This window comes from Eublepharis macularius, chromosome 1 (genome assembly GCF_028583425.1).
Source record: "Eublepharis macularius isolate TG4126 chromosome 1, MPM_Emac_v1.0, whole genome shotgun sequence".
Lineage (NCBI taxonomy): Eukaryota > Metazoa > Chordata > Lepidosauria > Squamata > Eublepharidae > Eublepharis > Eublepharis macularius.
Genome location: NC_072790.1, coordinates 158,597,856 through 158,621,295, shown reverse-complemented (window position 1 = coordinate 158,621,295; position 23,440 = coordinate 158,597,856). Strand labels below are relative to the sequence as shown.

The 23,440-nt window shown below is 46.5% G+C and overlaps 1 protein-coding gene across 1 annotated transcript in view; it reads left to right on the top strand.

Annotated features, from left to right (window-relative positions):
• The window catches only part of SMYD3 (SET and MYND domain containing 3), a 714,934-nt gene that overhangs the window by 676,812 nt on the left and 14,682 nt on the right, over positions 1-23,440 (top strand). The window lies entirely within an intron of this gene.

The window sequence follows — 23,440 nt, the reverse complement described above, 5'->3', positions numbered from 1 at the left end:
ACCTCTGGATCCAAATGTAGTTCTAGATGATCCTCAGTCTCCTAGTAGACATTCTTTTCTAGCTTATTCCAATGATGTAGTACCGTTTCCAACCAAATTTCACAAGCAGCATACTGGCTGCCCATGTCCAGGTCACAACTCCTATCATTCAGTGCCATGGTAGCCATACTACACCAGGAGATGTTTATAGGCCATTCTCCTGTTTGGTTCTGATCCTCTTGGAACCAAGAAAGTGACAAGCTTCTCATGAACCATAGGTGCCTCCTACACCATATGCCTCCAGACACGATTCCAACTCTGAATCTGATGCAGAAGGACTCGATTCCAGTTGAAGTGTAAGTATGCCATCTGATCCATCACCTGAAGAAGCAGTTGGAAATACTGAACCTATCTCTGCTACTGTTGATTATAAGCTCTATGCTGAAAAAATGCATTTCATGGCAGCTTCTTTAAAGATTGACATCTCTTCGTCTCAGCAGAAACCAAAGGATAGCATACTTCAGCATCTGTATTCTGAAACTTCTACTTCAGTTGCATTTCCCATGATTGAGGGACTCTTGGAGATGATGGACTCTCTCTGTCAAAAACCAGCTTCTATTCCTGCAATAACAAAGGAGGTGGAGGCTCTCTATAAGATCAAACAGGACAAATGTCTATTTCTTTTCACACACACCCCTGCTTCCTCCTTTATTGCTGAAGAATTGTAGTGCAGAAGCAGGGCAGCCTTTCCACTCCTACTGATAGAGAAAAACAGAAGTTAGACACAGTTTGTTGCAAAATGTATTCTACTGCGGCCCTTAACATTAAGTTTGTGAACTATCAGGCAATTATGAGCAGCTATCAAATTTTCATGTGGCAAAAGATGTCTTCTTCCATGGATGGTTTGCTGTAGGACAAAAAAGCCTTAACTAATATGATCCAACATGAGGCAATTATCCTATCCAAACTACAGATCAGTTCCAGGAGGCGTGTATTGGATGTCTCCACTAGGGGTCTGGCATCGTCGGTGTCTTTGTGCAGACATGCCTGGTTGCACTCCACAGCTCTTCCATTTGAAATTCATCAAAAGATAGAGGACATTCTTTCAAGGAGACCTCTCTTTTTTCTGAGAAGACACATAAATACCTCTCAAAGAAGATAAAAGTTTGCCTGACTACCCGGTCGTATGGCATACCAATACACTGCCTTACCCTTTGATTTGACCACAGCCCTGCGTGTATTTACAAGATGTATGCCTGTAGTTATAGCTTACATTTGTAAACGAGGATGCGACATCTATCCTTAACTGGATGATTGGCTTATTTTTGCTCAGTTTAAGGAGACCCTCCAACATCACATCAGTCTCATTTTATCAGTCTGTTCAGATATGGGTCTCATGGTGAATGTGAAGAAGTCTAAACTAGAGATGGGCACGAACCGCATTACGAACTTCAAAAACCAACGAAAATGGCGATTGCGTGATCGCGATCCAGCGGTTCGTTATCAGCCACGGCCAACGAACCAGCAGTTGGTAAAAGCCTGGTTCGGTGCATTCGGGCGCGGTTCGGGAAGCCAGACACTCAGGTGCCAGCAATCAATTCCCCTGGCAACAGAGCCGGGGGAATGTCTGAACTCTGTTTGTGCTCCTTCTGTTACCCTGGAAACCCGAATGGAAGCCCAGCTTACCTTGATCAGCAGGTCTTCCTTCCAACCACGGAGCTGCAAAGCGGTTACAAGTTGGGAGAAGACACCCAGGGGAGGGAGGGGGAAGGGGGTGTCCTATAGCCACGAGCACTCCAATCTCATCCCTGCAAACCCTGATAGGCAGCTCTGATGGCCAAACACAGACTTCCTGCGTTGCTCAATGGGACCTGTGCTTATAAATAGCCATTGGCTCCCAGACTGGGTTTCACTTTCAGTGAGCAGTGGAGTGGTACAGAGCTCTTGCTTGCCATTTGCTAGCCTTTGGGGAGAGAGACTAATTCAGCGTGGATTTGGGGGATAGGGCTCTATTTCCTCTGGTTCCAGGGCTGCTGCCTGGCTCTGGGGCCAAGCTCAGTGGGCACCTCGGCTGAGGGCTCACATTGATCTGTTCAGATCTGTGGGAGTGGTGGGCTAGGGCTCTAGTCCCTCCCTCCCTCTGGTGCCAGGGCTGCTACCAGGCCCTGGGGCCAAGCTCAGTGGATACCTCAACTGAGGGCTCACACAGTGTTATTAGTGCCTGTTCTGTTCAGATCTGTGGGAGTGGTGGGCTAGGGCTCTAGTCCCTCCCTCCCTCTGGTTCCAGGGCTGCTGCCAGGCCCTGGGGCCAAGCTCGGTGGGCACCTGGTCTGAGGGCTCACCAAATGATTCTTATTATTATCACAATCCTAATCATTTTAATTATGATTCTTATTATTACTATTATTATTCTTGTCTCTGTGCCTGTTCTGCCCAGGCATCTTGGTGTGCTGGGCTATGGCTGTAGCCCCAGCCTCTGGTTCCAGTGCTATTGCCAGGCCCTGGGGCTAAGCTCAGTGGGCACCTCAGCTGAGGGCTCACACTGAGTTATTAGTGCCTGATCTGTTCAGATCTGTGGGAGTGGTGGGCTAGGGCTCTAGTCCCTCCCTTCCTCTGGTGCCAGGGTTGCTACCAGGCCCTGGGGCCAAGCTCAGTAGGCATGTTGGTTGAGGGCTCACATTGATTATTATTAATCAGTGCCTGATCTGTTCAGGTCTGTGGAAGTGGTAGGCTAGGGCTCTAGTCCCTCCCTCCCTCTGGTGCCAGGGCTGCTACCAGGCCCTGGGGCCAAGCTCAGTGGGCACCTCAGCTGAGGGCTCACACAGTGTTATTAGTGCCTGATTTGTTAAGGTCTGTGGGAGTGGTGGGCTACGGCTCTAGTCCCTCCCTCTGGTGCCAGGGCTGCTGCCAGGCACTGGGGCCAAACTCAGTGGGCACCCCAGCGGAGGGCACACAGAGTCATCTCCTTTCCTGTCCTCCTTAATTCTAGTTTGGTGGCACAATGAGTCTTCCTCTTGTGTTGGCTGCCAAGGGTGGTTGTGGGGTGAAGTGCGATGGCAGTCCTCCTGGTTCAGTTGTGGAAAGCAGTATTGGGTGTGCCTCGGGGACTGAAGAGAGTCCTCCCACTCCCCCCCAATTCACCTATGTGGGCTGTGGAGGAGGCCCAAGAGGTCTTTGCGCAGGGGGGAGAGAATCTCTCTCAACATTTTGAGGAGGGGTGGGTGGGTGATGGATCCCTGGAGGAATGGTATGTGTGTTATGAAAGATCCCTCCCATTCTCATCCCAAACTCTTGGTGGTGTCCCCTCCTGCAGTCCACCCGTCACCCCGTCATCCGTGTCCAGCTCCGCAGCGCAGCCTGTAACCATTTTTCCTCCTTCCCCTAGGACAGTTAGCAGTCGACGTTACAATGCCTCCGTATGGAGGTTCTTTCAGGCCCTTCCTGATGACCCCTGTGTGGTGTGGTGCCGTGCCTGTGATGTCCTGTTGCGCAGTGGCAAAAACCCGAAGCACCTGTCTTCAACGGCCCTGACTCGGCACCTGAAGAAGCACGACCCAAGCCTGTCTCCCTCCTCACCCAGTGAAACATCCATTGGGGGGAGAACTGGGGCCCACCAGCTCTTCTGAGCGGGGGTCAGTAGGAGGATCACTTTGCCCTGAGGGTGATGCTGGTGAGAGCAGAGCGCTCCGGCAGGCTGTGCTGGCAGACGTTGTCCCCTTGGGGTCTGGGACAGCACCGCTTACAACCTCGAGGCTGATGGCTCCGGAGGTGGCTGCCGCCACACTGTTCCTCAGTGGGACCCTCGGGTGAGGACCCGCGGTGGCTGGGGGATCAGGCCCCCAGTCTGAATGACATGTCCTCTCCCTTCCACGCTGGGAATACCAGCACGCTCCTCTTTGGCCTGGCGGTTGCAGGGGATCTTCCCACTTACCCCCCACATGACAGGTCCTCTCTCTCCCATCCTTTCCAGCAAGGCAGGGTGGGTGATGCTGCTGATGGCAGCCTCCTTTGGGCACTTGCGCAGCAGCTCAGAAACTGTTTCACATATAGTTTAGCCACACGGTGCCCCCATCCATCGCAAACGCAGAGCCCTCTGAGTAGGGGGGAATGGGTCGCTCAACTCATGTCCTTCCCGCAAAGGCAGGAAGGCGGCCGATGTCAGCTGCTGCTGCTGCTGCTGCTGTCACGTTTCCATCTCCCCCTCTCAGGAACCACTCTGACCCGTCCAAACAATGCCTCCTGTTCTGCCCATCCCTTACTTTCCGCAAAGGCAGGACAGCAGATCAGGTCAGCCCCTGCTTCACGAGAGACTATCCTGTTACTGCTCCTTCCTTGGTTACACAGCTCAGTTGTGATCGCGCAGCTGATTGTATTGTGTACGGATACAGTTGGTTGACAATGTGGCAGGACCCCTGTCAACAGGACTGACGGGACCTCTTTCAGCTGGGTGGTAATGTGTCCTGCAACTCCTGTCCTTTCTGTCAAGGCAGGAAGGTGGGTACTGTCGGCTGCCACCGTATTACTTCTCAGTGGGACCCTTGGGTGAGGACCCGTGGCTGCTGGGGGATCTTCCCCCTCCCCCTCCTCATGTTGGACAGAACAAGACAGAGAGACAGATAGAAAGATGTATTGAAAAACAAAAACAAAACCATTGGAAAAAGATGGATACACAAGCCTACATACGGATGATGATAGAGAAAGGAAAATAGAAAACAACATAGTTATTGAAAGAGAAAAAAAGACAGCTAGAGATGGAAAGAAACAATAAAGGACAGATATATACGTAGAAAGAGATAAATTCAGATAAGTAGTGGTGGAATCACATAGGAAGAGACAGAGAGAGATAGAAAGTTGCAAATAGACAGTGAGAGGGAGAAACAGAGAAACAGATAGAAAGGGGCACACAGATATGAACCGTTCTAGAAGTAGAAATAGAATGCGAATGCATCAAGGAGATATAGAATCGAACAGAACACGCCACATCCATGGAGAAAAGGACTGAATATCAAAAACAGAGAAGGAGACAAACAGTCCAGAATGTATCAGTATAATGAAAAAGACACTAGAATGTATGCACAAACATTACAGAATGACTGTTAACAGTAAGAGAATGGTATATGGTTGGAGAACTGTAAGTAGAGACAGATAGAGATTCCCGGCCCCTCTGCACCGGGAATACCAGTGCGCTTCTCTTTGGCCAGAAGGTTGGGGGAGGATCTTCCCACTTACCCCCCACATAACAGGTCCTCTCCCTCCCATCCTTTCCGGCAAGGCAGGAAGATGTGTACTGTTGGCTGCCGCTGCCGCACTGTTCCTCAGTGGGACTCTCGGGTGAGGACCCGCGGTTGCTAAGGGTTATTCCCCCTCCTCATGATGACAGGTCATCTCCCACCCACTCCGGGAATACCAGCGCACTCCTCTTTGGACTGGAGGTTGGGGGGGATCTTCCCACTTACCCCCCACATGACAGGTCCTCTCCCTCCCATCTTTTCTTGCAAGGCAGGAAGGTGTGTACTGTTGGCTGCCGCTGCCGCACTGTTCCTCAGTGGGACCCTCGGGTGAGGACCCGCGGTTGCTAAGGGTTATTCCCCCTCCTCATGATGACAGGTCCTCTCCCACCCACTCCAGGAATACCAGCGCGCTCCTCTTTGGCCTGGAGGTTGGGGGGGATCTTCCCACTTACCCCCCACATGACAGGTCCTCTCCCTCCCATCCTTTCTGGCAACTTTTGCAAATCGTCTTGCTCCGGGGGGGGGGGGGAATGCTCTAGAGAAAGCTGACATGTCGGTGAAGCTGAGCAGGATGCCCTGGGAAGGGAGAAAGTTGCAGCTGCCCGCCCCCAAAGATCGTTGAGAGCAGGCTTGTGACTGGAGGAATGATTTGCAAAAGCTGCTGTTGCCGCAGGCTTTCTCTGACTTTTCAGGCAGCGATTCTAACAGAGAGGGGAAGGACACTAGGACTCCACCGACATGTCAGCTTTCTTCAGAGCATCCCCCCCCCCGCGCGCAAGACGATTTGCAAAAGCTGCTGTTGCCGTAGGCTTTCTCTGTCTCTTCAGGCAGCTATTCTAACAGAGAGGGAAAGGAACAGAAGGAAAAGGGGTGGGGGAGAGGGACTTCAGTTCCCAGAAAGACTTGCGAAAATGATCAAGTGTCCTTCATGTGTAAAATGTCACTTGTAGCGAGGCTCTCAGAGGGCTGTTCACATACTCTTACCTCAATCCCGCCATTCTATTGTATCAGTTGCGCTGTGCTTCAGACGAGGTTGTCACACTTTCAAATGCTTCTCTCGCGCAGTTCTCACTATGGATGTGAACAAATAGAAGCGGTTCCCAAAGAGACTGCCCCCTCTTAACCACCCTCACTTCCTTGTTTCTTGCCTTTCCGGAACACCATCCCTCTTTGCCAATTCTTATGGTCCCAACTCTGTCTGAGGCATGCCCACACCCCCGTCCTGTTTATTTATTTATTTTTTTAAGGGGGCATTCCTAGCGCTATTGCGCAATCCCATTCATGAAGATCACTCACAAGCGGATTGGGAAGTGGCGTTGTAAAAAGTCCATGGAGTCATCAAGGGGGGTTGCCATTTTTTTTACAGTAAATAATGTTTCACTGCCGAAGGAGAGCCTAGGTAATTTCTGATAGGTGGACTGTGCCTGCAAAGGTTGACTCTTTCCAGGTTTGTTTGTTTTTTAAATATTAAAATTATCGGTATAGTGAAAAATTGCTATCCTATCATTATAGTTGAGTGAAAACATTAACCAATTGCAGGCATCAATGGGAGTGTGGCCCCACTATTGCAATTGAGCGGAAAATTGATATAGCGAAAATCTAGCATTAAATTTTTTAAAAAGGCTACGTGATGTCATCTTCGGTGACGGCAGATCTAAATCCACCCCGTATCGCGCCATTCTCCCAGGGATGTGAACGGAGTATAGAGCAACACTGGTGTAGTAAAAGAGGGGATGTGAACACAGACTGGGACATTGCAGGATAAAATCCAGCTGAATTATTGTGTATGAAAAGTGGAAGGTAGGGAAGTGTGGATTCGGCCATAGTTGGGAAAACCATGTTTGCTCATTATTTGTCTAAATTGTTCTTGAAGGGTTTGTATAATCTATATCCCCCATGGACCCCTATTGTTCCTCAGTGGTCTCTCTCACTAGTTTTGGCCTGCTTGATGTTAAAGCCCTTCAAACTTTTAGCAACTTGTTCCTTGAATTTTTTTATCCACTGAAGTAGCCTTTCTACTGACCATCACTACTGCCAGGGTTAGTGAGCTTCAAGCGTTATGTCTTCACTTCCATTTCTCAGGGTTTACCCTGATAAGGTTGTGATATGTACTTGTTTACAATTCCTGCCCAAGATTGTTTCTAGGTTCCATGTTTCTTGAAACATTGTCCTCCTTGTGTTTTTTCCAAACCTATCCTCAGCTCAAGAAGTCACATTACACACTTTGGATGTACAAAGGGCTTTGTTGTTTTATTTAGACAGAACAAAACTTTTTAGAAAGAATTCAGCATTCTTTATTTGTCACTCTGGCCTGAACAAGGGCAAGGCTGCTTCCCCCCAAACCATTTCCTGATGAGTTGTGACTGCTATTAAACTTTGCTATCAATTTGCTCAGGTTCCTTGTCCATTTAGTATCCATGCTAATTCCACAAGGGCACAAGCTGCTTCAGCTGCTTTTCTTTGTGGTGTTCAATTGACAGACGTCTGTCAGGCAGTGACATGGTCTTCAGTGGACACCTTTATCAAGCATTACTCTGTTGATGTTAATGCTAGAAATGAAGCAGCAGTTTTTCAAGCGGTGCTACAGTCTCCCTTCTCGTGAGAACTTCACCCCACCTCCTTGGTGAGTAGCCTGCTAGTTGTCAGGTTCAGAATGCTTTCCTGTATGTTATAACCAAAAAAACTCCATTTTAATTCTTTTAGTGTTCTGAGTTACTTTGTTCACAGGTGCCAGGATGTTCCCTAGCAGCCATCTCACAGAAGAGGAATGTTTTGGCTACAACTTCTCCAGCCTTGGGAAACTTTCACTTTCTCAGCTTCAAAGGAATTGTTTTGAGAACTATGGGGGGAGGTTGGGCCTGCTGGGGTCTGATACTTTGTACCTTGTTCTTTGCCTATCATTCGTAACAATACACGTGTACCAGCCCAGATATTGCATCTGGGCCCGTGGACTATAATGGTTGCCTTTTTCAGTAAATCTTTTGAAAACAACGGACTCTTGTCTGATTGCAGAAGGTAGTCTGGATACAACTATTATTTAGCCACAGATCTGACATTTTGTTACGAATCATCTTTTTCCAATGCCTAAGCCGGAGCAGTCGGATGCCAAAGCCGTTCCCGACAGGGACCCTTTGTTTGATCCATATGCCTCCCCCGGCTCTCAAGGACTGGAACCTCAAGGACCCATTCAAAGAGGGACAGGGTCTTCTGTTACTACAATTTATACCCTTGCTCCCAGTAGGACAGATACCCGGCCTATAGCCACAGCTGACCCACTGATATCCTTGCCGACGCTGACACAGTGGGGATCGAGGCCAAGGGACGCAAGGGAAAGGAGAGCAAGTACTGTGTTCATGCAACCCCCGATGGAAGGTCGACGGAGTTTGGGAGTGATTACAGAGCACTCCAGTAGTCAACCTTGGTACTACTGGAATAGAGAGGCCGACCAGTTGGAATGGGGAACGTCCCACCGCGATGTAATGAGTTGGGACTATGCAGAGGTTACCCCGTGGACGGGGCAACAAGATCCGAATGAACACACGTGGATACAATTACAAAGCCAAACCATAGCCGTAGATGCTGGAATTTCGGCGGTCACAGGATTAGCGAAGGGAATCCTGGCAGGGAGATTGCAAGAAGAGCAAGGTGCGGGGGCCCAAGGCATGGAATAAGACCTTGGCCCAGGGCAGCCTGTGCGGAGTCCTATGCAGAATACGTGGAGACCCCGCAAACTACCGATGAACCTCCCTATAAGTATGCAGAAACCAAAACCACCGAGGTGGACTCGAGTCGCGTACAAGTCCTAGAAGAGAGACTATCTAGCATGGAAGAGAGTTTGGCCCTTGCAGTCCATTTACTCTCCGTACTCGTGGTCGGAGGATCGGAAGGAAACTGAGAAACGCCCTCAGGTATGCAGAGCATTAGTCAGATCCTGTCAAATTTACAGGAAATCATCCCGCGGACAGAGACGGGGGTACCAAGTCAGCCGCTCCCGATTGCGGACGATCCGCAGCAACCTGAGCAGCCGCTGAATCCTACTCCGGAACTAGTTGATGATAAATCGACTGATACTGAAGAAGAAGAAGAAGAAGTAGAAGAAGAAGGAGCAGGAGGGGGGCAACCACCAGAGGAGCCTCCGACAACCCCGTCTCAACCTGGGGGTACACCACAGCGTCCACAAGGAGAAGCTCCGGTCCTCACGCCGACAACAATTCAGCCGCAAGGACCGCCAATCCTCCAACCACCAACGTCCCAGGCGGGAGGACAACCGTTTCTGCCGAGACTTGTGGCACCGATGCCAAGAGGCACCACTCCTCGACAAACTCCGCTGCCAGGACCAATTGGACGGGGAACCACGCCTCGGCCACTACGAACACCCAGGCCGAGAGCAACCCCCATGCCAATGCAGCCGATTCCAAGAGGGCCTCCTCCTCCGCTACAGCCAGTGCTGAGAGGACCCCCTCCACCAGCACAGCCAATGCCGAGGGGACCTCCTCCACAGCTTCCTCAACCGAGGCCCAAACAACCTCCAGTACAACCTCTTCCGCAGTACCCTGATGGGGGACCTCAACAAGTGCCAATCGAATATTATCCACTGCCTGCGCCGGTCGCTAGACACCCGGAGTTACCGATGGGGTGGGTGAAGCTGGAGGCCACGTTTGACGGGGATCCTTCCAAATTAGGGTTCTTCCTCGTACAAGCTTTACAATTCTTTAACCGTTGGGGACATCTATTTGGAGATGAAGCCAGCCAGATCGAACACCTGGGGTCACGTCTCCAAGGAAAAGCAGCCGAATGGTATGTAGCCCTTTATGAATTGGGGGCCCCCGAATTGAACACTCTACAGGGGCTAGTGGATGCGCTTCGCGCCCAATACAAAGACCCCTTAGAAGAAAGTAGAGCCAGGACTGAATTACAGTCCATTAGACGAGGCAGCATGTCGGCTAGAGACTATGTTACAAAATTCCGACAGCTGGCTGCCAAATGCCCAAGGTGTGAGGAGTCCACCAAAATAATTCTATTCAAACAGGGCATGAATCCCAAATTGTTGGACCGGGCTCTTATGCAAGATAACCCCCCTACACTTTTGGGGTGGATCCAGTTAACTTGTGAAGTGGAAAATCGTATGCAGGAAGTACGCTTAGTCGAGCAACAGCAAACCACTGGGCAGTGGCGTTCTTCCGTACTGGTGAGAGGAAGTAGGGGTGCTGGATACGCAACCAGAGGAGCGAGAGATGCTAGATGGCAACAAGGTTTGTGTCTGTAGTGTGGACAAAGCGGTCACTTTGCGGCACAATGTCCGTTCTGGCCTGTGCAAAGAACTCCATTCCCACCAAGGCGTCCAGCCCCCACCGCTCTGCCCGCGCCAACCTGCCCAACGCCCGCTCCAAGAGCAACGAGAGGCAGGGGGACATTCCGTAGAAATCCTCCCAAAAAAGGGTTAGAGCTGGAAGAAATTATGGACTATGATTCAACAGCTCTAATCGGTGAGGAAAACCCCGAGAGTCCTACTTCGGGAAACGAGATGGATCTGTCATAAAAGGGCCCAAACGGCAGATCAAAGATCAGTCAGTTCCTACTCCAGACAGACCTCATGGGTCCATACTATTCATACCAGTAACGTTAGTTAATCCAGAAAGAAAAACACATGTTCGTGTACAAGCCTTCATAGACTCTGGCTGCTCTAGAGACATTATTGCACCAGCCTTAGTAAATGGACTAGTGCTCCCCATAAAAGAGTTGAAAACTCCAGTCATTTTTGAACAAATGGACGGCACTAATATGAACCCTGTCACTACCGAAACTATGCCTGTCATCACAGGTATGGGACAGCATTGGGAGACAAGATCATTTGTAATTAGTACTACAGCCAAATACCCGTTGATTCTAGGAAGCAGATGGTTGTGGGATCACAACCCCTATATAGACTGGACAGTCGGAAGCATCACCTTTTCCCATGATAAATGTAAAAACCACCGTTGGAACCAAAATTGGGGTAACAACCCTACCTTCGTTGAGCAAGCCCTCTTAACTCAAGAAGAACTTAACCAAATACCTAAACAGTACCGAGCCTATGTCCAAGCCTTCACCGAAGAAGAAGCCAACTCTTTACCTCCCCACAGGAGGACGGATTGTGCAGTAGAAATTTTACCGGGTGCATCTTTACCCAAAGGCAGACTGTATCCCATGAGTCCTAACAAGTGGGAAGAGCTCCGCAAATTCATTGACACTAATCTTCAAAGAGGATTCATCCGATTCGCAAATAGCCCGCATGCGGCTCCAGTACTTTTTGTCAAGAAAAAGGATGGGGGACTGAGACTTTGTACGGACTTTAGAGGACTTAATGCAGTCTCCTCCAGCAACGCTTACCCCATCCCACTCATCCGAGATCTACTCAACGTCGTGGCACAAGATAAGATCTTTACAAAATTGTATTTAAAAGATGCTTACTTCCACGTTCGTATAAGGGAAGGCGATGAATGGAAAACCGCATTTAATACGCCCCTCGGCCGGTATGAATATTTAGTTATGCCGTTTGGCCTGGCCGGGGCCCCTTCGGTTTTCATGTCCATGATCAATGAAGTATTGCACGAATTTTTATATAAAGGAGTAGTGGTGTACCTAGATGACGTCCTAATTTATTCAGAATCTGAAGAAGAACACATAGATCTCATGAAAAAGGTCTTAACTACTCTGATGTGCAACAAATTGCCCGTTAAACTGTCCAAATGTGAATTCCATAAAACAGAACTCACCTATCTAGGATATTGCATCTCCAAAGATGGTTTAAAAATGGACCCGAGCAAAGTACAAGCTGTCCAGGACTGGCAAACGCCCACTACCCGAAAAGAACTGCAATCCTTTTTGGGCTTTGCCAACTTCTATAGAGAATTTATAGCAAACTTTGCTCAAATAACACTTCCCCTGACTGAACTATTAAAAACCAAAGACAAAGGGGACCAAGCTAAAAAACCAAGCACTAAATTGTCCTGGACACCCCAATGCCAAGCAGCATTCAATCACCTAAAATCCCAGTTCGTTTCCGAACCAGTTCTACAACACCCTGATGAAAATCGCCCATTCGTAGTAAAAGTGGACGCCAGCGATACTGCAATTGGAGGCGTCCTCTTACAGCGGGGGGAAGATGATGTACTTAAACCCTGTGCCTTCCTATCCCGCAAATTTTCTGAACCTGAAAGAAATTGGAATGTTTGGGAAAAGGAGGCGTTTGCTGTAAAAGCGGCACTCTCCGCCTGGAGACATTGGCTAGAAGGAGCCCGTCATCCATTTGAAGTATGGATGGACCACAAAAATTTAGAAGCCTTACGCAGTCCCAGGAGACTAAATGCCAAGCAACTGCGATGGGCAGAATATTTCTCTGAATTCAGTTTCACTTTAAACTTTTTGCCTGGCAAAACTAACTTCCTTGCCGACGCCCTATCGCGCATGCCTCAACACAAAAGCAAGAGGGAGGAGACAATAGACACAGTCTTTTCGCCTACGCAGTTAGGGGGAGTGGTAACAACGCGCAGCCGCGCAGCCCAACCTCCTCAACCCGACCAAGGGTGGAGACTAAAACTAAAAGCTGAAGTGGAAAAGGAGGGGGGAAACGTACCCAAAGAAAAATTGCAACAATCTGAACAAGGAGAATGGCTTTGGGGGGACCGTTTTTATGTACCCAGCAGTTTAAGGAAAGAAGTATTACAACGCTGTCACGACGCCCCTACGGCTGGCCACTACGGGTACTTGAAAACACTCCACCTAGTGCAATGGCAATTTTGGTGGCCAGGCATGCTCAAAGACATTTCTCAGTATGTAGCGTCATGCCCCATCTGTCTCAGTGCCAAGTCACGCAAAGGCAAGCCACCGGGACTTTTACAACCCTTAGAAACACCAAGCAGACCATGGGAAATCATATCCATGGATTTTATTACAGACCTTCCCCCCTCCAAAGGTCACAACTGCATTTTGGTTGTAGTGGATTTGTTCTTCAAACAAGCTCATTTTATACCTTGCACCACTATACCTTCAGCCCGAAAGCTAGCAGATATCTTCCTAAAACACATTGTAAAACTGCATTCTTTTCCGTCAAAGGTGATTTTGGACCGCAGCGGACAGTTCGTTGCCAACTTCTGATGGGAGCTTCTACAAATTATGGGGATTGAGCAAGGTTTAAGTTCAAGCGATCATCCTCAAACCGACGGCCAGTCCGAAAAAACTAATCAAATATTGGAACAATTTCTCCTCTGTTATATTAATTTTCAACAAGACAACTGGGTCGATTTGCTTCCCCTAGCGGAATTCTCATATAATAACAGCGTGCATGCCTCCACTGGAGAAACTCCCTTCAAAGTAGTTTATGGCTACCATTTCAAACCTTTCCCGTTTGAAGCGCTCTCCCCTCCTACTTCAACATCCAAAGACATTTCAGACTGGTGGGGGGAAGCAGCTCAACACTGGACTCTAATAAAAAAGCATCTTGACAAAGCCAAACGGGATTACAAAAAATACTCTGATCGCCATCGTGTGGCCGAATGGGATTTACAACCGGGAGACCTTGTTTATCTCTCTACAAAAAATTTGAAAACTACGCAAACCAGCTGTAAACTGGCTTTGAAATTTCTAGGACCTTTTCCTGTTCGTAAAGTCATCAATAAAGTGACTGTAGCCCTAGATCTACCAAAAAACTTGCGCCATGTACATGATACATTCCATGTCAGCCTCTTAAAAAAGGCTCCCCCAGCAAATCAATGGCACACCCATGCCCCTCCTATTCCAACTTTGATCGATGATCAAACCCATTATGAAGTACAACAAATTTTGGACTCTAAACTTAGGAGAAATCAACTATTTTATCTTATCAGATGGAAAGACTTTGACTCTGGGTTTGATGAATGGGTGAACTCTGTGCATGTTCATGCTCCTAGATTAGTTAAAGCATTTCATAGCCGTTATCCACATAAACTAGGGGGAGGGGCATTTTAGAGGGGGCAAAAATGTCAGGTTCAGAATGCTTTCCTGTATGTTATAACCAAAGAAACTCCATTTTAATTCTTTTAGTGTTCTGAGTTACTTTGTTCACAGGTGCCAGGATGTTCCCTAGCAGCTATCTCACAGAAGAGGAATGTTTTGGCTATGACTTCTCCAGCCTTGGGAAACCTTCACTTTCTCAGCTTCAAAGGAATTGTTTTGAGAACTATGGGGGGAGGTTGGGCCTGCTGGGGTCTGATACTTTGTACCTTGTTCTTTGCCTATCATTTGTAACAATACACGTGTACCAGCCCAGATATTGCATCTGGGCCCGTGGACTATAATGATTGCCTTTTTCAGTAAATCTTTTGAAAACAACGGACTCTTGTCTGATTGCAGAAGGTAGTCTGGATACAACTATTATTTAGCCACAGATCTGACACTAGTCTCCCAATGTGGGACTGCTCTGAAAAGCACAGACGAAAACAGGGTTGCACTTACCTGTAACTGTTGTTCGTCTAAGTCTTCTGTGCAGACACACATTCCCTCCCTCCTGCCCCATTGTGAGATCCAATTATATATTTTTTCCCTGTAGAGGGTTTGGCAGCAACACAGGAGAACTGTGCATCAGGCACTGATATGTCTCCCCTTCCCCATCAGGGCACTTGGAATTGACATGAGGGAAAGTGCCATGGCTGGGGTGAGGGGAAGAATATAATCAATCAAACTTGATAAAAGCCTCGGAAGACGGCAGTCATGCTCTGCAATTCTAAAGACAGTTCCCTGGGAGTAAGTATTATTGAATAACATGGGACTGTTATTCTGTTTAGGATTAATTCCATAGTCTTTCGGGGCTCTGTGTTTTTCTGAGTCAAACGACAAACATGTATGTATTCCACCCTTTCAAAAACAATCCTGCCTGCCCCCACAGAAAAAAGAAAACTTATGGAGAAAACGTAAGGTCTATTTTGGTGTGTGTGGGGGGGGGGGCGAGAATTCAGTCAATCATTCTGTCTGCCTACCTGGAGAAGGTTACTATGAACCAGAGGGCAACCCTGAGTGCAAAGAGCCAGTACAAAATATACAAAATCCAGGGATAGATAGTCAATAGTCAATGAGACCATTTAATTACAAAAGTATAAATCAAGTGCAGTAGCACTAGTATATAAAATGTATGTGCTTTGCACCAATGCATGGAACAAGAGATATGAAAATATTCTGCCTTCCCCATGGACGGCTGTCCCGATGGAGCCATTTTTAAGCAGCCTTCTTACAGCAGCTATAATATTTAAATCAACCCTTCATTTCATGGTTCGAAGGGAAATGTCGTATGCAAATAATATAGATGAGAGATCTTTGCACTTTTATAACTTGCCACCCAATCTGTCTTAGCCCTGTTAACTGGTACCCAGCTGTGAAATTTACAGCTCACCTGCAGCACAAGACAGCTTCTAAAGACCAGTGACAGAGACGGAGAAAATATGGATGCCAAAAATTGGTTTTAAGTTATGTTTAAAAATTTGTCCATGTCAAACATAAAGCAATTTTGATGGAAGTCTTAAAATCACCTTTGTTAGATTTTAAGACTAACTCCTAAGTGAAAAATATTAATATAAGAGTTACTTTAAATACAATCACTTGCAGGACATTATTGTTTTCACAGTAGACTCTAAGATCAAGTGAACAGATTCTTTGCTTTCCCCATCGATGTCTGGTACTGAATACCTTAAATGAGGGATATCTTGAATGTATGTCAGTCCCCCATTTAGGAAAAAAGGGGAAATGCTAGAGTTTCTACAAGGTGACACTTTCGGATCCCTGTCAGAAGGGTTTCCCTTATCTATTCTTAATGCTGGCCTTTTTAAATTGCACTGAGGGGATATAACATACCTCAAGTTTAATATGAGTGCTTTATAGCAGAAAACTTTCATTGATTTGCTGTCAGAGAAGTTAATTAATGCCAAGGCTATTAACATAGAAGGATGTTATTGCTAATGTATATCTTCCTCTTCCTTTACCTCTTTTTTCCTTCCCGTTGCTGGTTTTTTTAAAAAAAAGAATCTTTCAGTCCTTCTTGATGTGATCCTGTTTTAAAATGGCATACTTCACACTTGATTTAGCAGTGAAACATGCTGTTGCCATGTGAGACACCAGAATATTTTGATAATTTCTGCTGTTATTGTAGAACCTGGTCTCAGCCTGTTAGAACAGAATGGGAATAATATTCTATGTATCAAGTTTCTTGGAACAAAAGGAAGGTGAACAGACCATTCTTCATATCTGTTACATCAGCCAGTAATATAAGTTTAACATGGCTTGCAGTGGAACTGTAACACCAGGGTGGCATGGGGTATATAGCTGTATAAACATTTATATTCTTGTTGCAGCAAATTTTGCAATGCTTTCTACTTGTTTGAAATATTCAAATCCTATATGTGTATACCTGATGCCTGAGATCCTTCTCCCTCAAAATGTTATAGATAAATAACAAGAATCTGCTCTTTGCATGTATAAGCCACGTGAATCTTTACAATGGCTGTGCTGTCTAAGGGGCAAAAGGAATCTATCATCCCTGCCATATAGAGGCAATCATTAGACTGTGTAGATAGTCAGGTGCTTTGTGCAACGTACTCTTACTTGCGTTGTGTATCACTTGCTGCTTATTTTACATGTCAAAATTTTAAATGTTCCAAACATGACAATTCAAAGTGTTATTTTTGTGAATTATGTATGTGCAATCAGCCATGTTTGAACATTGGGTGAGGATTCCATGAACTGTGGCATAGGCTCATGTAATGAAGCAAGGATGCTGTTGTGGGGTAGAACATGAACTGACAATAGGAACAAAATTGCACTTAATTTTCAAAGAATAATCTCATTAACTCTCTTTTTCTGACTAAATTGATGAAGGCATCATTAAACTTTATCAAGGCATCATTTTATCTGGCTGTAGTGGGAGAAAAACAGCCAGCTGCCTTTTTCTGTTATGTATTCTAAATTTTTAGGTAGAGGCACTATGAGTCTATCTACACAAGACATCTTAGATGGGGACACTCAAGTGTAGGTAGATGCAATGTTAGCAAGGAAGTATAGTTTTAAAAGACAGAGCCAAAGGCTCTGTCAATTTCACCTCTCTATACAAGGGTAGTTTAAAAAGACAGAGCCAGCAGGGATTGGTCCCCAGAGGGTTTGCTAATTTTGTCTTCCCCTCCCTGAAGGCTCTGTCAATTTCACCTTCCCTTTGAGGAAGCAAAGATGAAATTAACAAACCCTCTGAAGAGTGAGCTCTGGCTCTTATAGAGAGGTGAAATTGACAGAGCCTTTGGCTCTGTCTTTTTAAACTACGCTTCTTGGCTAACATTGTGTCTCCCTACACTTGAGCATTCCCATGTATGATGTCTCATGTAGAGAAACTCTATGTTAAAAGCCTTCTCAGCCTCTGTTGTCTAGCAAGCATTTCCTACCATGGTAAACAATAATTTCTTACCAATCATGTCTGTTTTAAATTCTATCATGGGTGGAGCCAAAATGTTACTTTGCAAATGGATTGACAGAGAAGAGCACACATCAATTAACCTATTTTAAATTGTGACGAATCAGAAATGATAGTCATTTTCCTTGCTGTACACTAAGCTTTTAATTTAAACTCATGAGAGGATGAAAAGGCTCTAATTACTTAACCTGGGAAACAAAGGAAGGAGAAGATTGTGAAAGAAATTCTCTGAGATGTAGGCTTTAAAAAAACAGGCATTGAATATCTAGATAATACCAGTCCTTTCCTGTAACACAAGAATGCTTGCGCTGAAGGAAATGCATGTCAGATGTAGGGCTTTTTTTCTAGGAAAAGAGGTGGTAGAACTCTCTATTACCACATGTGCACACGCAAAGCATGTGCATGCTCCCAGAAACGTGTAATGACGTCCGTTCCAGAAGTGACATCACTCCCAGAAGAGCCGCCTCTCCCGGAAGTGACACCACTTCCCGGAAGTGACATCACTTCCCGGAACGCAGCACAATTCATTACAATGAGATAAATGTTAGTAAACTTGGAAAATTACATTATTATGAGAAAGGATTCCCCCCCCCTTTCTGTATCCTCTACAAAAAGTGAACTCTTCCTTTCCCTTTTCCAAACATTTCATTTCTTTGGAATCATAGTTTAAAATATACAAGAAGGAGGGGGCCTCTAAAAAACCAAAACCCATCTCACAAATCTAAATTCTAACAGATTCCCTCTGACAGCATAGGAAAAAAAATCATAGAATCATAGAGTTGGAAGGGGCCATACAGACCATCTAGTCCAACCTCCTGCCCAGTGCAGGATCAGCCTAAAGCATCTCTGACAAGTATTCATCCAACCTCTTCTTGAAAACTGCCAGTGAGGGGAGCTCACCACCTCCCTAGGCAGCTGATTCCACTTTTGAACTACTCTGACCATGAAAAAGTTTTTCCTAATATCCAGCTGGTACCTTTGTGCATGTAAATTAAGCCCATTGCTTCGCATCCTACCCGCTGCTGCCAACTGGAACAGCTCCTTGCCCTCCTCCAAATGACAGCCTTTCACATATTTAAAGAGAGCAATCATGTCCCCCCTCAACCTCCTCTTCTCCAAACTAAACATTCCCAAGGCCCTTAGCCTTTCATCGTAGGGCTTAGTCTCCAGACCCCTGATCATCCTCGTCGCTCTCCTCTGCACCCTCTCGATTTTGGCCACATCCTTTTTGAAGTGAGGCCTCCAGAACTGCACACAATACTCCAGGTGTGACCTGACCAAGGCAGTATAGAGAGGGGCTATGACCTCCTGCGATTTCGACGCTATGGCCCCTTTGATACAACCCAAGATTGAATTAGCCTTTTTTGCCACCGCATCACACTGACTGTTCATATTTAGTTTACAGTCCACTCTTACCCCAAGATCCCTTTCGCATATACTACTGCCCAGAAGTGTATCCCCCATCCAGTATTTGTGCTTCCCATTTTTGTGGCCCAGATGTAATACTGTGCACTTGTCTTTGTTGAATTGCATCCTATTCACAGCTTCCCACTTCTCCAGAGTATTCAGGTCTTGTTGAATTTTAATTCTGTCTTCTTGGGTGTTTGCTACTCCTCCCAATTTGGTATCATCAGCAAATTTAATGAGCAGCCCTTCCACTCCTTCATCCAGATCATTGATAAAAATATTGAAAAGTACCAGGCCCAAAACTGAGCCCTGCGGCACCCCACTGGACACCTCCCTCCAATCTGATGAAATGCCGTTGACCACCACTTTTTGAGTACAGTCCTCTAACCAGTTCCCTATCCACCGAACTGTCCTTTAGTCCAGTCCACAGTCTTCCAGTTTGCCCATCAGAATGTTATGAGGGACCTTATCAAAAGCTTTACTGAAATCCAGATAAATCACGTCAACAGAGTTCCCCCGATCCAGTAAGCTGGTCACTCGATCAAAGAAGGAAACCAGGTTGGTCTGGCAAGATCTGATAGGAACAAAACCATGCTGACTTCCCCGGATCACTGAGCGGTCCTTCAGATGCTTACAGATTGATCCCTTTAAAATCTGTTCTAATATCTTCCCAGCAACAGAAGTCAGACTGACCGGCCTGTAGTTTCCCGGGTCATCCTTCTTCCCTTTCTTAAAGATTGGGATAACATTTGCTCTTCTCTAATCTTGTGGCACACCCCCAGTCCTCCAGGAGGCCTTGAAGATGATGGACAGTGGTTCTGCAAGTTCTCTAGAAAGTTCTTTCAGCACTCTTGGGTGCACCCCATCCGGCCCAGGGGATTTGTATTCATCCAATGCAGCCAGATGCCTCTCCACAACCTCTCTGTCAATGTCAATTAGCCACTCAGGTGTCCTGCCATATTTTCTACTATCTCTAGATGTGCCTGAGTTCTTCAGGGAGAAAACAGAGGCAAAAAAGTCATTAAGCCTGTCTGCTTTTTCTCTGTCCTGTATCAGAGTTTCTCCATCTACTCCCAACAGCGGTCCAATTGCCTCTTTTACCTTGCGTTTGCTTCTCACATATCTGTAGAAGTTTTTCTTATTGTAGCGAGCCCTCCTGGCCAGACCCAGCTCGTACTGAGCTTTGGCCTCTCTGATGGCTTATCTGCAGTGCCTAGTAACCCTCATATACTCCTCTTTAGAGGTCTGTCCTTCTCTCCATTTCCTGAACATTTCCTTTTTCTCTCTTAGCTTATTCTGGAGCTCTCTGTACATCCACATAGGTTTCTTAGAGCTCTTACCATGTTTCCGTCTTGCTGGGATAGTGAGGGCTTGAGCTTGCAAAAGCTCATGTTTGAGAAGGGCCCACCCTTCACTCGCTCCTTTCCCTTCCAGCACACTCCCCCACGGAATGACTCTCATCAAGCCTCTGAGTTCATCAAAGTTGGCCCTACGAAAATCTAACCTACGAGTCTGGCTACAAACCTCCTTGGCTCCCAACAGCAACTGGAATTCAAGGAGGACATGGTCACTTCCCCCTAAGGTCCCCACCACCTTCATCTCATCTACCAATTCTTCCCTGTTGGTTAATATCAAGTCTAGTATGGCCGAGCCCCTTGTAGCTTCCTCCACCTTTTGAAAAAGGAAGTTATCGGCCAGGCAGGTCAGGAAAGTGTGTGATTCATGACGCTTTGCTGAGCCTGTCTCCCAGCACACATCAGGGAAGTTGAAGTCACCCATAAGTACAAGGTTCTGATGTCTGGATACTCTACCAATCTGTTCAAAGAGGGCAGCATCTGTTTCTTCTCGCTGGTCAGGTGGTCTGTGGCAGACTCCAACAATAATACCCTTTATCCTTCCTCCCTTTATTTCTACCCATATGCTTTCCACCGGGCTGTCCGCCCCATTCTCCATAACTTCTTGACAATCAAGCCCTCTCCTCACATACAACGCCACTCCACCTCCTCTTCTACCCTTCCGGTTTTTCTTGAACACCTCATACCCATCCACTAGCACATTCCAGTCATGGGAATCATCCCACCTAGTCTCAGTAATTCCTACTATATCGTAGCCTTCTGTTTGCAATAGAAGCTCAAGCTCTTCTTTCTTATTGCCCATACTTCGGGCATTGGTATATAGACACTTGTAGCCTTGTACCTTTGTTTGACCTTTCCTACCCAGGTGGGTCCCCACTGTTTTCACTTTGTCATTGAAATCATCATGTCGATCGTCCCCTTCCCCTTGTGGCATCAGTTTAAAGCTCTCCTGATGAAGTTCTCCAGGTTCGTTCCAAACGTTTTCTTCCCTGCCCTTGAGAGGTGAAGCCCATCATGTGCTAGAAGACCTTCTCTAAGAAAACCTATCCCATGGTTCCAGAACCCAAAGCGCTCCTGCCGGCACCACCAACTCAGCCAACGATTCACCTCAAGTATGGTCCGCTCCCTGCACGTTCCTTTTCCTGTGACTGGAAGGATAGAAGAGAATACCACCTGAGCTCCCAATGTCTTCAACTGCCTTCCAAGAGTTTCATAATCCTCTTTAATTCTTGCAACAGTATTCGCAGCCGTGTCATTCGTTCCCACATGAATCAGCACAAACGGGTACTTATCAGCAGGCTTGATGATTTTCGGCAGCCGGTTGGTAATATCCTGAATTCTGGCCCCCGGCAAGCAACACATCTCTCGGAATAGGGGATCTGGCCCAGAGACATGGCGTTCCATACCCCTGAGCAGAGAGTCCCCGACAACTACCACCTTCTGTTTTTTTCCACTTCCATGTGGCCTCATGTCTTCTGCACACCCTCTTCCAGCACTTTGCGGTTCTCCTTCCACTCTCATCTCCGTCACCATCTCTAGCACTTCAAAACGATTCTTGAGCTCAAGTGGACCAGAGCATCTTCTTCACTTACGTCTTCGGGTTTGTACCGTAGATCTGAGAGGAGGCTCATAAGGAAGATTGACTCTTTCTTCTCCTCCTTGACTTTCCTCTTCTTGGCTGTGCAGAGCCCCCAGGCTGTTGTCAATAAAATCCTCTCCCTCCTTGATCTCCTGAAGGGTGGTGATCCTGTCCTCCAGGCTCTGAACCTTTTCTTCCAAAACTCTGACCAGCTTACACTTCTGGCAAGTGAACTCTGTCTTCTCTTCTGGGAGGAAAACAAACATGGCACACTCAATGCAGGTGACTACGAAGGGGGCTTCAGTAGACTTGATTTCCTTCCAGATATCCAAAATTCTTTCTCAAAATTCCACAGAGTTGAAATTCCTAATCTAATAAAAATTGAATTTTCAAATTTTCAGGGAGGGTTTTCCTTTACTGGAGCAATTCAAAAGAAGATACTCAACTTTAGCTGCATTAGATTTATACTTAGTTTAAAATGACCTTTTTTTTGTTGCCTGCCAACTCTAGCTTACCAATGGCTAAGCTGTTGTGACATTGTAAAATGCTCATAAATATTCCAATGTCCCAGACAAACAATATTCATAAAAACTTCCTTAACACCCATATGTCCACTGCAATTTCAGTGATGTTAATCAGCTGAGGGTGGGGAGAACCATTTAAGTTACAGCTATTAAGACATAAGAGCACCTATATGCTGATGAATATATTGATGAAAGCCTTCTGTAACTTGGACACAGTTATCCATTCCTAGCATACAACTGGAATAACCTTAACTGATATTTTAGCTAACACAAATAACCATAAGTGATATATTTAACTAACACAGAACCAATCTGCATTCAAAAGCTGTAGGAGCCATAACAATGTCAACTTCAGTCAACAAAAGAATGAAAGCAACACACACACACACATGCACAGCCCCACCCACCCCCATGAAAAGAAAGCAGAATGAACTCAAAGCAGCACACACACACACAGCCCCCACACCCCATGAAAAGAAAGTAGAATGAACTCAAAGCAGCACACACACACACACCCATGAAAATAAAGCAGAATGAACTCAAAGTAGCACACGCACACACACATACACAGCTCCCACCCCCTGAAAAGAAAGCAGAATGAACTCAAAGCAGCACATGCCACACACACACAGCCCCACCCTCCATGAAAAGAAAGCAGAATGAACTCAAAGCAGCACACACACACACAGCCCCACCCCCTAAAAAGAAAGCAGAATGAACTCCAAGCAGCACACATACACACACGGCCCCACCCACCCACTCCCCCAATGAAAATAAAGCAGAATGAACTCAAAGCAGCACACACATACACAGAAATCCCTGAAAGAAATGAAAGCAGAATGAACTCAAAGCAGCTTAACCTCCTCTGCTGAGCCCACGCTGGGCCTAAGCAGCGTCTTGAG